Source organism: Bombina bombina, chromosome 6 (genome assembly GCF_027579735.1).
Source record: "Bombina bombina isolate aBomBom1 chromosome 6, aBomBom1.pri, whole genome shotgun sequence".
NCBI lineage: Eukaryota > Metazoa > Chordata > Amphibia > Anura > Bombinatoridae > Bombina > Bombina bombina.
In genome coordinates, this window is record NC_069504.1 from 322,165,874 (window position 1) to 322,183,357 (window position 17,484).

Below are 17,484 nucleotides of genomic sequence, written 5' to 3' on the forward strand. Positions count from 1 at the left end.
AATTAGCACTCAGAAAATTTACCAGAGATCCGATCTCTGGTTAATTTTCTAAAAGTGCCACAAATGCCCTCAAAATAGAGGGCATTATAGTTTTTAATAATAAAAAAAAACTTTTAAAAAAACTGCACTAGGAAGATTTTGGGGGCTAAAGTTGGTGGGAGTGGGGTGTTAGAAAAAAAACAGCACTGAAAAGTGTATTTACATTGCGGTCTATGGGAACTGTGGGTTCCCAGTAAATATATATGTATATGCTTATATGCATATATTTTTATGTGTTAATATGTGTATATACACATATTAATACATAAATATATGTATATAAGCATATACATATATATTTACACTTTGCTGTCATTGCTGCGCTATTTACCCCTTCGCAGCTCGATGTTCTGATGCCGTCCCATTGGAGCCTATGGAAGCATGCTCTCGTGAGCGTAATGCTTCCCAGCAATGCGAACACGAGCTTGTTAATTTGTAATACCAGCGCACATTAGCGTACGCTGGTATTACACAGTGGATCGCTAATATGGCTTTCATGAAATCTGGTCCTTGGGGGGGTTTTGTTTGTTTGCTTGTTTTTTTATTTATTTTTGTTTCGAAAATCCACAGGAAAAATAATTTGCATCATAATATAATTGTAATACAACAAATCAGAAAGCAGAAGTGTGATTCGCAGATCACAAAAACAAAGAAAAAATGCAAATAATCACAATAGCAATATCACATATCTTCTATATTATTCTTGTTGGAATTAAAACCTCATACCAACAAGCTTCCAATTATAATGCTAACAACAAGCATGGCATATTCAACCGTCAGCCAGTGGTTTCTCAATTTATAAGAGAAAAATCAAATACTTAAAGGGACACTGAACCCAAATTTTTTCTTTCCTGATTCAGATAGAGCATTTTAAGCAACTTTCTAATTTTCTCCTATTATCAATTTTTCTTCGTTCTCTTGCTATCTTTATTTGAAAAAGAAGGCATCTAGGCTTTTTTTTGGTTCAGACTCTGGAAAGCACTGTTTTATTGGTGGATGAATCTATCCATCAATCAGCAAGAACAACCCATGTTGTTCACCAAAAATGGTCCGGCATCTAAACTTACATTCTTCCATTTCAAATAAAGATACCAAGAGAATGAAGAAAATTTGATAATAGGAGTAAATTAGAAAGTTGCTTAAAATGTCATGCTCTATCTGAATCACGATAGATTTTTTTTTGTTCAGTGTCCCTTTAATCTTGTAATTTATATAAGCGAGGTGCTTACTAGAAGATACCTCTATACGGTCCTTGGGGAAAATGTTATATAACCAAGGTGGGAAAGAGGGGGGGAGAAAATTAATATAAGAAAAAAAAAACAAGAAGGGGTTATGGGAGGGAGGCCGCCATCCCACCAATTATTTCCAACCAGATACCATTAAGAAATCCACCCTCAGCCTTCCTTACTTAGTACATACATATAAATAAATTACATTTTGTAAAGGGACAAGAGATTGATTTTGCGTGCTATTGTTATATGAGTTAATATAGCTGAACCACTTTCTTAAGTACTTTTGTATTTTTTTCGTGGAACACATAGATAAATCAATTATTCTATTACTATTTGCTTCTGCATTAAATTGACAAGTGCATTCAGAGAGGGTTCTTTGTTGCCCTTAGTGTTTAATAGGTTAACAATAAATAATGGATTCAATTATAAAATAATAAAAATGTACGGAATATATAATTTTTTCTTTAATATTAAATTTGATGAATAAGTTAACTTGTAATCGTTCCAATACTTACAAAAATTAGCAAACATGATAGCAAATATTCCAACAATTTGAAAATGATTGAATTACAATTTCCTAAACAAGTAATATTATTAAGTTAATATATAAGGGCCTAGTTATCAAGCCGTCAACCTCAAATACGCTGGAATTCCGCAGCGTATTTGTGGCGAGGCTGATTCGCCTTAGTTATCAAAGGCTAGAGACCGGCAAAAGTAGAATTTTGTGACATAAGCTTCGATCCGCCGGACTCAGTCCGACACAGATCGATTCTTACGTCACTCCAGATGTTCCGCACACAAGTGCGGCAGAATCTGACTACTTTTGCTAGTTATCAAAAAACTAGCAGGTACGCTCGGCACTTTTCCGGCCCAGCGTACCTGGTTTTCAATCCGCCGCCCTGGAGGTGGCAGATCCCATAGGAATCAATTGGAGTCTGACCATAGCGAAAGTACAAGTTCGCTGCTGCCAGACATCCCATTGATTTCTATGGGAGCTGTCTACACCTAACACCCTAACATGTACCACAAGTCTAAACACCCCTAAGCTGTCCCCCCCTACACCGCCGCAACTAAATAAAGTTATCACCCCCTAAACCGCCGCTCCCGGAGCCCACCGCAAGCTACTCTATACATATTAACCCCTAAACCGCCGCTTCCTGACCCTGCCGCAACTATAATAAATGTATTAACCCTAAAACCGCTGCTCCCGGACACCGCCGCAACCTACATTATACCTAGTAACACCATACTGCCCTCCCAATACCACCGCCCTCTATAATAAAGTTATTAACCCCTATCCTGCTGATCCCGCACCTCGCCGCAACTAAATAAATAGTTTAACCCCTAAACCGCCGCTCCCGGCCCCTGCCTCAATCTATATTAAATTTATTAAGCCCTAATCTGCCCCCCCACACTGTCGCCACCTATAATAAAGTTATTAACCCCTATCCTGCCCCCCTACATCGTCGCCGCCTATAATACATTTATTAACCCCTATCCTTCCCCCCACTACACCGCCGCCACGTAAAAATTTTTATTAACCCCTAAACCGCCACTCCCGGACCCTGCCGCAACCTATATTAAATTTATTAACCCCTAATCTGCCCCCCTACACTGTCGCCACCTATAATAAAGTTATTAACCCCTATCCTGCCCCCCTACATCGTCGCCACCTATAATACATTTATTAACCCCTATCCTTCCCCCCACTACACCGTCGCCACATAAAAATGTATTAACCCCTAAACCTAAGTCTAACACTAACACCCCCCTAACTTAAATATTAATTAAATAAATCTAAATAATATTTCTATTATTAACTAAATTAATCCTATTTAAAACTAAATACTTACCTTTAAAATAAACCCAAATATAGCTACAATATAAATAATAATTATATTGTAGCTATCTTAGGATTTATTTTTATTTTACAGGTAACTTTCAATTTTTTTTAAATAGGTACAATAGCTATTAAATAGTTATTAACTATTTAATAGCTACCTAGCTAAAATAAAGAGAAATTTACCTGTAAAATAAAAACTAACCTAAGTTACAATTACACCTAACACTACACTATACTTAAATAAATTATTCCTATTTAAAACTAAATACTTACCTGTAAAATATTTACAGGTAAGTATTTTATTTATTTTAGCTAGTTAGAATAGTTATTAAATAGTTATTAACTATTTAATAACTACCTAGCTAAAAGAAATACAAAATTACCTGTAAAATAAATCCTAACCTAAGTTACAATTAAACCTAACACTACACTATCATTAAATTAATTAAATAAATTAACTACAAATAACTACAATTAAATACAATTACATAAACTAACTAAAGTACAAAAAATAAAAAAGCTAAGTTACAAAAAAAAAAATAGGTTACAAACATTTAAAAAATATTACAACAATTTTAAGCTAATTACACCTAATCTAAGCCCCCTAATAAAATAACAAAGCCCCCCAAAATAAAAAAAATTCCTACCCTATTCTACATTAAAAAAGTTCAAAGCTCTTTTACCTTACCAGCCCTTAAAAGGGCCTTTTGTGGGGCATGCCCCAAAGAAAACTGCTCTTTTGCCTGTACAAGAAAAATACAACCCCCCCAACATTAAAACCCACCACCAACATACCCCTAATCTAACCCAAACCCCCCTTAAAATAACCTAACACTAATCCCCTGAAGATCATCCTACCTTGAGTCGTCTTCACTCAGCCTAGCAGCGATGGAACCGAAGAGGAGATCCGGAGCGGCAGAAGTGATCCTCCAAGGGGCGCTGAAGAAATCTTCCATCCGATGAAGTGATCCTCCAGTCGAAGCTGAAGAAGTTTTCCATCCGGGCGATGTCATCTTCCAAGCGGTGCTGAAGAAGTCTTCTATCCGGGCGATGTCATCTTCCAAGCGGGGTCTTCAATCTTCAATCTTCATCCCGCCGACGCGGAACATCCTTCTTTCCCGACGGACTACCGATGAATGAAGGCTCCTTTAAGGGACGTCATCCAAGATGGCGTCCCTTCAATTCCGATTGACTGATAGGATTCTATCAGCCAATCGGAATTAAGGTAGGAAAAATCTGATCGGATCAGCCAATAGAATGCGAGCTCAATCTGATTGGCTGATTCAATCAGCCAATCAGATTTTTCCTACCTTAATTCCGATTGGCTGATAGAATCCTATCAAGCAATCCGAATTGAAGGGACGCCATCTTGGATGACGTCCCTTAAAGGAGCCTTCATTCGTCGGTAGTCCGTCGGGAAAGAAGGATGTTCCGCGTCGGCGGGATGAAGATGGATCCTGAAGAAAGAAGATTGAAGACCCCGCTTGGAAGATGACATCGCCCGGATAGAAGACTTCTTCAGCGCCGCTTGGAAGATGACATTGCCCGGATGGAAGACTTCTTCAGCGCCGACTGGAGGATCACTTCATCGCATGGAAGATTTCTTCAGCGCCCCTTGGAGGATAACTTCTGCCACTCCGAATCTCCTCTTCGGTTCCATCGCTGCTCGGCGAGTGAAGATGACTCAAGGTAGGATGATCTTCAGGGGATTAGTGTTAGGTTATTTTAAGGGGGGTTTGGGTTAGATTAGGGGTATGTGGGTGGTGGGTTTTAATGTTGGGGGGTGTTGTATTTTTCTTTTACAGGCAAAAGAGCTGAATTCTTTGGGGCATGCCCCACGAAAGGCCCTTTTAAGGGCTGGTAAGGTAAAAGAGCTTTGAACTTTTTTTAATTTAGAATAGGGTAGGGCATTTTTTTTATTTTGGGGGGCTTTGTTATTTTATTAGGGGGCTTAGATTAGGTGTAAGTAGCTTAAAATTGTTGTAATATTTTTAAAATGTTTGTAACTTATTTTTTTTTTGTAACTTAGCTTTTTTTTATTTTTTGTACTTTAATTAGTTTATGTAATTGTATTTAATTGTAGTTATTTGTAGCTAATTTATTTAATTAATTTAATGATAGTGTAGTGTTAGGTTTAATTGTAACTTAGGTTAGGATTTATTTTACAGGTAATTTTGTATTTATTTTAGCTAGGTAGTTATTAAATAGTTAATAACTATTTAATAACTATTCTAACTAGCTAAAATAAATACAAAGTTACCTGTAAAATAAATATAAATCCTATAGCTACAATGTAATTATTAATTATATTGTAGCTATCTTAGGGTTTATTTTACAGGTAAGTATTTAGTTTTAAATAGGAATAATTTATTAAAGTATAGTGTAGTGTTAGGTGTAATTGTAACTTAGGTTAGTTTTTATTTTACAGGTTAATTTCTCTTTAGTTTAGCTAGGTAGCTATTAAATAGTTAATAACTATTTAATAGCTATTGTACCTAGTTAAAATAAATTGAAATGTGCCTGTAAAATAAAAATAAATCCTAACATAGCTACAATATAATTATTATTTATATTGTAGCTATATTAGGGTTTATTTTACAGGTTATTTAGTTTTAAATAGGATTAATTTAGTTCATAATAGAAATATTATTTAGATTTATTTAATTACTATTTAAGTTAGGGGGTGTTAGGGTTAGTGTTAGACTTAGTTTTAGGGGTTAATAATTTTATTACAGTGGCGGCGGTGTAGTGGGGGGCAGGATAGGGGTTAATAAATTTAATATAGGTTGCGGCGGGGTCCGGGAGCAGCGGTTTAGGGGTTAATACATATATTATAGTTGCGGCGGGGTCAGGGAGTGGGGGTTTAGGGGTTAAACTATTTATTTAGTTGCGGCGAGGTGCGGGATCAGCAGGATAGGGGTTAATAACTTTATTATAGAGGGCGACGGTATAGGGGGGGCAGGATAGGGTTGAATTTTATTTGATTGGGATTTTTTCTAACTTTTTCAGTTTTGAAAGTAGCTATTATGCTTTTTTTCCAAGCATAACTGCTGTGTATCATATTCCTCTATACATAATTGATCTTTTAATTTATTTATGAATTTCCTAAAATTATGATCTGTTTTATCTTTATCCATTCTTCTTTTTAAGAATCAAATTTCTCCCTATTAGTATTCCAATATTTATGAATTTAGTTTCTGTGCCATAGTTTTATCATTGACCTAGTAGTATTATATCATATTTGTTAAATGTAATTGACCTTTAATTGTTCTGCTAAGCTAATATTGGATTTTTAAACAAAATTGATGACAGGGTACACCACTTTTTTGCCATATGGTCATGTCTAAAGGCTTCAATTACATGTGGTAAAAGTGCCACTTTCCATTCCAGGGAACAGTACAAGATTTAGGAAGATCACAAGGAGTGGAAAGCAAGTGAAAAACAAGTGAAAGTATTTGAGCCATCTAAAAGACTAACTTAAAACATCTGGATTAATCTGTGATCAAAGAGATATAGATCTTAAAGGGACACCAAATCCAATAAAAACATTCAAGACATAATGTATTCAAAGCAAAGATTAGCATGAGAATTGTATGCAGAGGTACTTTTTAAACGTATGTTACCTGTATAAAACATTTAAATAATATGTGTAAAGTTTTAGTTTTGTTTTACTAAGGGATTCCACAATGTTTTAATAAAGTTATTCTAGGTTAAAAAAAAAATTTTTATCTGGGTTGGTTTTAAATGAGTTGGAAAGTAACAATCTCAGAGTGTTTAGGGCCCTTTTAATCAAGGGTAAAATAAACCAATTATATCATAATATACAAATATTAGCAGTCATGCAAAAAATATCAACAACATGCAAAATAACCATCTCTACTAACACATACAGAGGAAGAGGAAGCAGCAGGCCTTCCCATTACAAAAGCAATTCCACCAAGCACACAATCAATGGAAAGGAATTTATTCAAGATGGCAGCAAAACATTCTTCAGGATTGACCAAAATGTCTGCTGTAACATACATATTGATTCCATGACAAGTGCTACAAGTCAGCTAAACAGAATTGTCAGATATAATGCACGATACATGGGAATTAGCCGTTGTCAGCCATAATGGCAATAATAATAAGAAACTGTGTCCAGATGTTGGTGGCTAACTAGCATGTTCTTCAGCCAGTTATCCATGTGAAAATACATCATCACATGGTAGTATTCAGCAGCTAACCTGGGGTGTGCTAGGGAAATCACAAAAGCCTCCAGCCCAGAGATCTAAGGAACAGAATCAAAAGAAATGATTCTAATAAAATATGTTTGTGGAGAAAACATATGGTTAAACTTTAATAATAAAACATGTAAAACAATACATTTAAAAAATATGACCAATAAAAGATTACTTTGTTTCTTTATATAGTTGTATTCTGTAAATGTAGATGTTAATTGTAGATTGTAAATTCCCACGGGAATAGGGTCCTTAATTCCTCCTGTATGTGTTTGTAAAATTGTGTCTTGTCTCAAACAAGTTTTATAACATTGTTTTATCTAAATGAACTGTACCCAGCCATGGACAGCGCTGCGGAATATGTTGGCACTTTATAAATAATGTATAATAATAATAATTGTGGTGATCACTTTTTAATACTGGTTAAAACAATCAGCTTGCATGCCAAAGGAACACTAAAGTCTAAATTAATCATGATTTAGATATAGCATGCAAATCCAATTGACTTCCATTTTCAGATTGTGCACAGTTTTCTAAATACAGGTAGCCCTCAGTTTACGCCAGGGTTAGGTTCCAGAAGGAATGGTTGTAAATTGAAACCCAGTTTATAATGTAAGTCAATGGGAAGTGAGGGAGTTAGGTTCCAGGCCCCTCTCAAAATTGACATAAGTAACACCTAATACATTATTTTTAAAGCTTTGAAATGAAGACTTTAAATGCTAAACAGCATTATAAACCTAATTAATCACACAACAGACTGTATCATCAAACTAAGTTAAATGAACAAACACATTTGCTAAACAGCATTAAAAAACCGTATTAAATAAACACACAACAGACTGTATCATCAAACTAAGTTTAATGAACAAAAACATTCTTTACTTGCATTTTTCTGCAAACAGTTCTCTGCATGGTTAGCATGTTAGATAATATTGGGTTTGCACCTATTCTATGCATTTCAATCTGGAGTGATTAATAGGCAGTTAGGCACCCACACCTCAAGCAGCTGGGCAGGAAGATAATAGGAAAGTGACTGCTATATCTTGTTGCTCGATAGCTAAGGTCTGTTCTGTGTACACAGATTAATTTAAGTCTGCTAAGCTTGCATAACTTTACTGCAACACAAGCGGACAGCTCCATCTACTGGCTATTTTAATTAGTGCACTGCTTTTCAATGCTTTTCAATAACAGTCACATGACTGAAAAAAGGTTGTTATTCTGAAACGGTGCAAATTGAACCGGCGTAAACCGAGGGCCACCTGTACATATTTTTCTTGTTGCTTTTGAATATGTGCTTCATTTATGGCTGTCACATACAGGGAATCAGGAAATGGAAGGAAATTTTTAAATTTGTCAGAAAAAAAATCTTCTGCTTATTTAAAATTCAGAGTATGTGTCTTTTTAGTAGGCAACAGTTGATCATATAATTCTGATGTTTTAATGGTCCTTTATTACTAATTTTTATTTTTTCCTTTAATACTAATTTTTCATGCGGATATTATTTTGTGTGTATGGTTGATTTTTTTATTTATTTTCTAGCCTAATTTATTAGTCCCTCTTCAAAGTCTAGAACCATCTGTCAACGTATTAATTATTTATAGGAATATGGGTATATGAAGCACTGTTTATCCCTACGTAGATAAACATTAGTCCGGGTCCACATTTCCTCAAGTTATTCAACATTATAACAATATAACTCAACAAACTTAGATTGTCAGTCTTTAAGAGGAGATATTGATAATTTAATATCTACAAACATTTTTTTTTATCAAGTTTGCATTAAGAAAAGGAGATTTGAGCTTCAAAGGTTTTTTCATATTCAACTTAAAGATACAATTTGCTCTTTGATAGTTTTTTACCCTGTTTTATTATTGCTATCTATTTTATATGCAAATCCATGCATTTACTGTTCAATTTGTGTATAAATAATTACTAAAATTAATTTACATTATTTTCTTCATGGTTCCTTAAAGTTATTTTTTTTCTATTAGATTTTTATTTAAATGATAATTAAATGATAAAACATAAATAGCAGTCAAATACCCACAGTTTTATGTATTATCAAATCTATTCCAATCCATCAAAAAAATTGATACACCTTACTATTTTAAATATATAGTTCAATTATATTTACCTCAAGAAAAAACAATTTTGGCTATTTTTATACAACATACAGTATCTTGTATTTTCACTGCAATTTTGGCTGTCAGTCTCATGCATGTTCAGTTTCAAATAAGATAATTTCCTTGTTTTGTTATATGTTATAATGGTGTGTCAATCTTTTTAAGTTGACAAATATTTTAATAAATTTAATATGATTATTAATATGTTAATTTATGCCTACAATCAACTGTTTGAGCGGTATGAAAATGTGATATGATTATAGAAAAATATATGAAAGGGTTATTTGCATGCATGTCCTGATCAGTTTATTAGGAAGCATTAATAATCTGCAATCAAATACACAAGACAGTCATCAGCAATTATAAAAACATTTTTTGATGAAGTTCTGCTTTTCCATTGGCTGTTTCAGACTTAGCCTGCATAAGTCTGTACATAATGGTGACTCTAGCTATGTTCACAGGCAACCAATCCCAATCTAAACTATGGGCTCCATTTACGAAGCAAGAGAAACTGCTCTAAAGTCTAGATGTGCAAAGTTAATACAGTCGTATTTACAAAGAGTTGCTGCTGTAGTAAATGCAAAAAGTGTTTCCACAAAATATTACGGCTAGATTACGAGTTTTGCGTTAAGCTGAAAAAGCAGCGTTAACAGGTCCTAATGCTGCTTTTTCACTACCGCTGCTATTACGAGTCTTGCAGGTTTAGGGGCACCGCACACTTCTTTGGCCTTACCGCAAAACGACGTACGTAAATTTTGTAAACCCTTTTTTCTATGGGACTTCCATAGCACTGGTATTATGAGTCTGTCCTGGGAGGCCAAAAAGTGAGCGGTACACCCTCTACCTCCAAGATTCGTAACACATTCTAAAGTCAGTAGTTATGAGTTTTACACTACAACGCCGTAGCATAAAATTCATAACTAAAGTGCTAAAAAGTACACTAACACCCATAAACTACCTATTAACCCCTAAACCGAGGCCCTCCCGCATCGCAAACACTATAATAAAATTTTTAACCCCTAATCTGCCGCTCCGGACATCGCCGCCACTATAATAAACATATTAACACCTAAACTGCCGCATTCCCGCCTCACAAATACTAGTTAAATATTATTAACCCCTAATCTGCTGTCCCTAGCATCGCCACCACCTACATTATACTTATTAACCCCTAATCTGTCACCCCCAACGTCACTGCCACTATATTAACCCCTAAGTCTAAGTCTAACCCTAACACCCCCTAGCTTAAATATAATTTAAATAAATCTAAAGAAAATTACTATAATTAACTAAATTATTCCTATTTAAAACTAAATACTTACCTATAAAATAAACCCTAAGCTAGCTACAATATAACTAATAGTTACATTGTAGCTAGCTTAGGGTTTATTTTTATTTTACAGGCAAGTTTGTATTTATTTTAACTTGGTAGAATAGTTATTAAATAGTTATTAATAACTACCTAGCTAAAATAAATACAAATTGACCTGTAAAATAAAACCTAACCTAAGTTACACTAACACCTAACACTACACTACAATGAAATAAATTAACTAAATTAAATACAATTAAATAAATTAAATTAAATTAGCTAAATCACAAAAAAACAACACTAAATTACAGAAAAATAAAAAACAAATTACAGATCTTTAAACTAATTACACCTAATCTAATAGCCCTATCAAAATAAAAAAGCCCCCCCAAAATAAAAAAAAAACCTAGCCTAAACTAAACTATCAATAGCCCTTAAAAGGGCCTTTTGCGGGGCATTGCCCAAAAGTAATTAGCTATTTTACCTGTAAAAAAAAATACAAACAACCCCCCCAACAGTAAAACCCACCACCCACACAACCAACCCCCCAAATAAAATACTAACTAAAAAAACCTAAGCTCCCCATTGCCCTGAAAAGGGTATTTGGATGGGCATTGCCCTTAAAAGGGCATTTAGCTCTTTTGCAGGCCCAAAGCCCTAACCTAAAAAATAAACCCACCCAATACACCCTTAAAAAAATCCTAACACTAACCTCCAAAGATTCACTTACCGGGAGAAGTCTTCATCCAAGTGGCAAGATGTCCTCAACGAAGCCGGCAAAAGTGGTCCTCCAGATGGGCAGAAGTGGTCCTCCAGGCGGGCAGAAGTCTTCATCCAGACGGCATCTTCTATCTTCATCCTTCTGGCGCGGAGCGGGTCCATCTTAAAGGCATCCTCTTCAAACGATGGCTTCTTCGTAATGAATATCTCTTTATCTGACGTCATCCAAGATGGCGTCCCTTAGATTCTGATTGACTGATAGAATTCTATTCTATTGATAGAACCTATTCTAGGCAGAAAAAATCCTATTGACTGATGCAATCAGCCAATAGGATTGAGCTTGCATTCTATTGGCTGTTCCAATCAGCCAATAGAATGCAAGCTCAATCCTTTTGGCTGATTGGATCAGCCAATAGGATTGAAGTTCAATCCTATTGGCTGATTGAATCAGCCAATAGGATTTTATCTACCTTAATTCCGATTGGCTGATAGAATTCTATCAGCCAATCAGAATCTAAGGAACGCCATCTTGGATGACGTCACTTAAAGAGATATTCATTATGAAGAAGTCATTGTTTGAAGAGGATGCTCCGCGTCGATTTTCTTGAAGATGGACCCGTTCTGAGCCAGAAGGATGAAGATAGAATATACCGTCTGGATGAAGACTTCTGCCCGTCTGGAGGACCACTTCTACTGGCTTTGTTGAGGACATCTTGCCGCTTGGATGAAGACTTCTCCCGGTAAGTAAATCTTCGGGGGTTAGTGTTAGGATTTATTGTATTGGGTGTGTTTATTTTTTAGGTTAGGGCTTTGGGCTTGCAAAAGAGCTAAATGCCCTTTTAAGGGCAATGTCCATCCAAATGCCCTTTTCAGGGCAATGGGGAGCTTAGTTTTTTTTAGTTAGTATTTTATTTGGGGGATTGGTTGTGTGGGTGGTGGGTTTTACTGTTGGGGGGGTTGTTTGTATTTTTTTTTTACAGGTAAAAGAGCTGATTACTTTGTGGCAATGCCCCGCAAAAGGCCCTTTTAAAGGCTATTGATAGTTTAGTTTAGGCTAGGGTTTTTTTTATTTTTTTTGGGGGGGGGGGTATTTTGATAGGGCTATTAGATTAGGTGTAATTAGTTTAAAGATATGTAAATTGTTTTTTATTTTCTGTAATTTAGTTAATTTAGTGTTTGGTTTTTTTGTGATTTAGCTAATTTAATTTATTTAATTGTATTTATTTTGTTAATGTATTTTATTGTATTTAATTTAGTTAATTTATTTCATTGTAGTGTAGAGTTCGGTGTTATTGTAACTTAGGTTAGGTTTTATTTTACAGTTCAATTTGTATTTATTTTAGCTAGGTAGTTATTAAATAGTTAATAACTATTTAATAACTATTCTACCTAGTTAAAATAAATACAAACTTGCCTGTAAAATAAAAATAAACCCTAAGCTAGCTACAATGTAACTATTAGTTATATTGTAGCTAGCTTAGGGTTTATTTTATATGGAAGTATTTAGTTTTAAATAGGAATAATTTAGTTAATGATAGAAATTTTATTTAGATTTATTTTAATTATATTTCAATTAGGGGGTGTTAGGGTTAGACTTAGGTTTATGGGTTAATACATTTAATATAGTGGCAGTGACGTTGGGGGCGGCAGATTAGGGGTTAATAAGTGTAGGTAGGTTGCTGTGACATTGGGGGGTGGCAGATTAGGGGTTAATAAATAAAATGTAGGTGGCGGCAATGTTGAGGGCAGCAGATTAGGGGTTCATAAGTATAATGTAGGTGGCGGTGATGTTCGGAGCGGCATATTAGGGGTTAATAAATATAATATAGGTGTCGGAGATGTAGGGGGCAGCAGATTAGGGGTTGATAAGTGGTTACATTTAGGGGTATTTAGACTCGGGGTTCATGTTAGGGTGTTAGGTGTAAACATAAAATGTATTTCCAATAGGAATCAATGGGGCTGCGTTACTGAGTTTTATGCTGCTTTTTTGCAGGTGTTAGACTTTTTCTCAGTCAGCTCTCCCCATTGATGTCTATGGGGAAATCGTGCACGAGCACGTATGACCAGCTCACTGCTGACTTAAGCAGCGCTGGTATTGAAGTGCGGTAAGGAGCTCAATTTTGCTCTACGCTCACTTCTTGCCTTTTAATGCTGGGTTTGTAAAAACCTGTAATACCAGCGCTGTAGGTAAGTGAGAGGTGAGAAAAAACTGCTCATTAGCACCGCATAGCTCCTAACGCAAAACTCATAATCTGGCCGTTAGTTTGGTGGGTTTGTAGGCTATTGCAATCGGGGTATTGTAAGGTTTTTATTATTATTTAAAATGTTCTAAATGATGAACAGTTTGGAGTTTTTTCTCTGGATTTTTTTTTTCTGGTGAAAGATCAAACTTCAGATAGAAAAAATCTGGCTTCTATAATTTTGTTTTTTCTGTCTTTACAATTCAAAAACCTGCATTTTCATGTATGTAGACTTTTTATATACACTGTAATGTGCCTGCTTTTACTGCTTTTTAAAATGAGAACATCTTTATAAAGTAGGAGTTGCTGAATAAAATGTACCTCTAAATTAGGCTTTTACGTCAATTTACAGTCTTTAACTTACAAAGGAAGAGGTTGTGTATGGATAGCTTGATTCTCTGACTTTGAGAATAGCACTTTGTATGGTTGTACTTTTATTTTCCTAATCAAGTTCAACAAAAATGAATTTATTTTTCAGGTACATGGTATAATAACAGGGAACACGTGTTTTAGCTAGAACAGAAGACAACACCCTTTTAAGTATAGTGAGCTGATATGATATGTATTTTGTGGTTACATCACAGTACAATTTAGGACAGAATCCTTGCAATAACATGTTTCAATTAAGTTTTACTTTTTCAAGGATTATATTTACAACATAATATATGGTGTTGTCTAAAACTATTTTAAACATGTTGCATAGAGTACCATAAAAACAAGTAACCATACTTTGACTGTAGTTACTAACAGCTCCTATAGAAAAAAGTCCCTATATTACATTTTCCCCTCGTTTTAGAGGGACACAATACTACTTTTTATCATGTATATGAAAAAGAGCCAGTTAAAGGGACTGTCAACACCAGCATTTTTGTTGTTTAAAAGGAAAGATAATCCCTTTATTACCCATTCCCCAGTTTTTCACAACCAACACAGTTATAATAATACACGTTTTACCTCTGTGATTACCTTGTATCTAAGCCTCTGCAAACTGCCCCCCTTGTTTCAGTTCTTTTGACAGACTTACATTTTAGCCAATCAGTGCTGACTCCAGGGTAACTTCACGTGCATGAGCTCAAAGTTATCTATATGAAACACATGAACTAATGCCCTCTAGTGGTCAAAATGCATTCAGATTAGAGGCAGTCTTCAAGGTCTAAGAAATTAGCATATGAACCGCCTAGGTTTAGCTTTCAACTAAGAATACCAAGAGCGCAAAGCAAAATTGGTGATAAAAGTAAACTGGAAAGTTGTTTAAAATTATATTCCCTATTTAAATCATGAAAGTTTTTTTGGACTTGACTGTCCCTTTAAGCATTTTAAAAATACATATTTTTAAAAGTTATATAAAATTTTCTTAAAGGGATATGGAAGTCAGGATTAAACTGCCATGATTCAGATAAAGCAAGCAGCTTTAACAACTTTTAAATTCACTTCCTTTAACATATTTACTTCATTTTCTTGGTATTTACTTTTGAAGAGCAAAGGCTCAATGTTTGAATTGAAATACATTGTTGAAAACATTGTTGTCATATCAATGATCAAGACATGCTCTTTAGCATATCTAGATCTACTGTGAAAAAAATCGAGTGAAATCAAGTGAACTACTGCAAACAAACAATGGTAAAAGTGCAACTGTTCATTATTTGAGAAGTGTGCACAATGTTTTGTGTGTGTGCACCTTTGGAGACATTAGCATAGCACCTACTAAATATGTCCAAGGTCCACAGCTCATATAAATATATGAGTCTGTAATTGGCTGAGGCTGTCACGTGATATAAGAAATAGGGAAATGAGAGAAAACATTAAAATTAGTCTGAAAAAAATTGCTACTCATTTGAAATTTAAACCATTGTGCTTTTAATAAGCATGTGTTAATTATGCAATTTTACTTGACCCCCCATAGTCAAGTTGTCCTATAACCCCCATGACACAAAAAACACTTCACACACTGTTTGGGTAGAAAAGGCGGCAGCTCATTTGTTAACATAACTTATAAACATCAATAACTTAAAATAAACCAATCACAGTGCGTGCCCCCTTTTTGTTAACTCCTCAGCCCCACCCATCTCCTGGGAGTGGCTACCCCCACTAAGCCATCCCTCTGCTGCTCCAACAGGAAATACAATCCATCAGATTCCAGACGTAAGCCTCAACCAACCAGAGCAAGCACCCCGCACAGCTGCGACACCCAGAAATCTCCAAATCTCAGGGAGGGCGGGCGGGACAAAACACCCCACCGTGCTGCTCCTGCTAGAAAAATCTGTACCCACTTCCTGTCCTGGGCTTATAAGCCCCCCTTCTAAGCCCAGCCCCCTTGTCCTTTCTTTCACCCCGTGTCTTGCTTCCTAGTGGGGTCATACAACCCTTCCCTCAATGCTTTCCTCCAGGGTTATTGCTGTATTTACACAGTCACAGACTAAGCATAAGCCATAAAGGGTATTTGCCCAGTGGGCTGGGGACAGTTGTGCGCCTGTGCCTGTCATCTTAAAGGGACAGTAAAGTTTAAGTAGACATTTATGATTTAGACAGAGCATACAATTTTAAACAGCATTCCAATGTACTTCTATTATTTAATGTGCTTCCTTCTCTTGTTATCCTTTGCTGAAAGGTTTATCTGGGAAAGCTCAGGAGCAGCAAAGAACCTAGCTGCTGATTGGTGGGCTGCATATATATATATATATATATATATATATTGTCATTGACTCACCCATGTGCTAGGTTAGAAACCAGTAGTGCATTCCTGCTCCTTCAACAAATGATACCAAGAGAATGAAGCAAATTTGATAATAGAAGTAAACTAGAAAGTAGTTTAAAATTGTATGCTCTGTCTAAATAATGAAATATTTTTTGGGGGTTTTATGTCCTTTTAACTCTACCCAATTGCCAGTGTTATCATTTGTGCATGATGCAGGGCCGGCCCTGAACTGCCTCTCACTGCCTGAAAAAAAAGACAGTTGAAATATTACAAAACATTTCTGTTGTGCTGTTGTAGAATAATTTATCAAGCTATTGTGAACGATTTTAAAATAACTTAAAATCCTTTTCACTGCAGTTGTTTTTCAATAGTCAATCTGCACCTACCATGTGCCTTTTTTGGAGCCCAATCTAGGGGTCGACCCGATAAAAATCGTCGCCCGCAAAAGCCGGCAACGCCAATATTTGCGCTGGTTTGGTATCCTATATACGGCGTAACCTAGAAGTTACGCCCGTATATTTCTGCCGTCGCCCGTAGTTTTTTGGGCCATAGGCAGGTATACCAAACCAGCGCAGTTTGGTATCCAATCTTACTCCATTTTCACCTCGCCACAAAAAGCAGCCGTAAGAAGCCTTACGCTGACTATTGGAGCCCCGTAACTCCCTAAACTAGCTAGAAAATAAACCTAACACCTAACGCATGCGCAATGTCTATCTCCCTGTCAACCGCGATCTGCTAAAATAAACCTAACACCTAACACATGCGCAATGTCTATCTCCCTGTCAACCGCGATCCCCCGCCGCAATCCATAATAAAGTATTTAACCCCTAAACTGTTGCCATCTACATAAACTAACCCCCTACTGTGAGCCCCTAAAACCGCCACCATCTAACTGATCTATCCCCTAATGTGAACCCCTTACACCGCCGCCATCTATATTAAAATTATTAACCCCTAATTTGATCTACCTACCCCGCCGCCAGCTATATTATCTATATTAACCCTAAGTATATTATAGTTAATATAGTTATTACATTATATATATATTAACTATATTAAC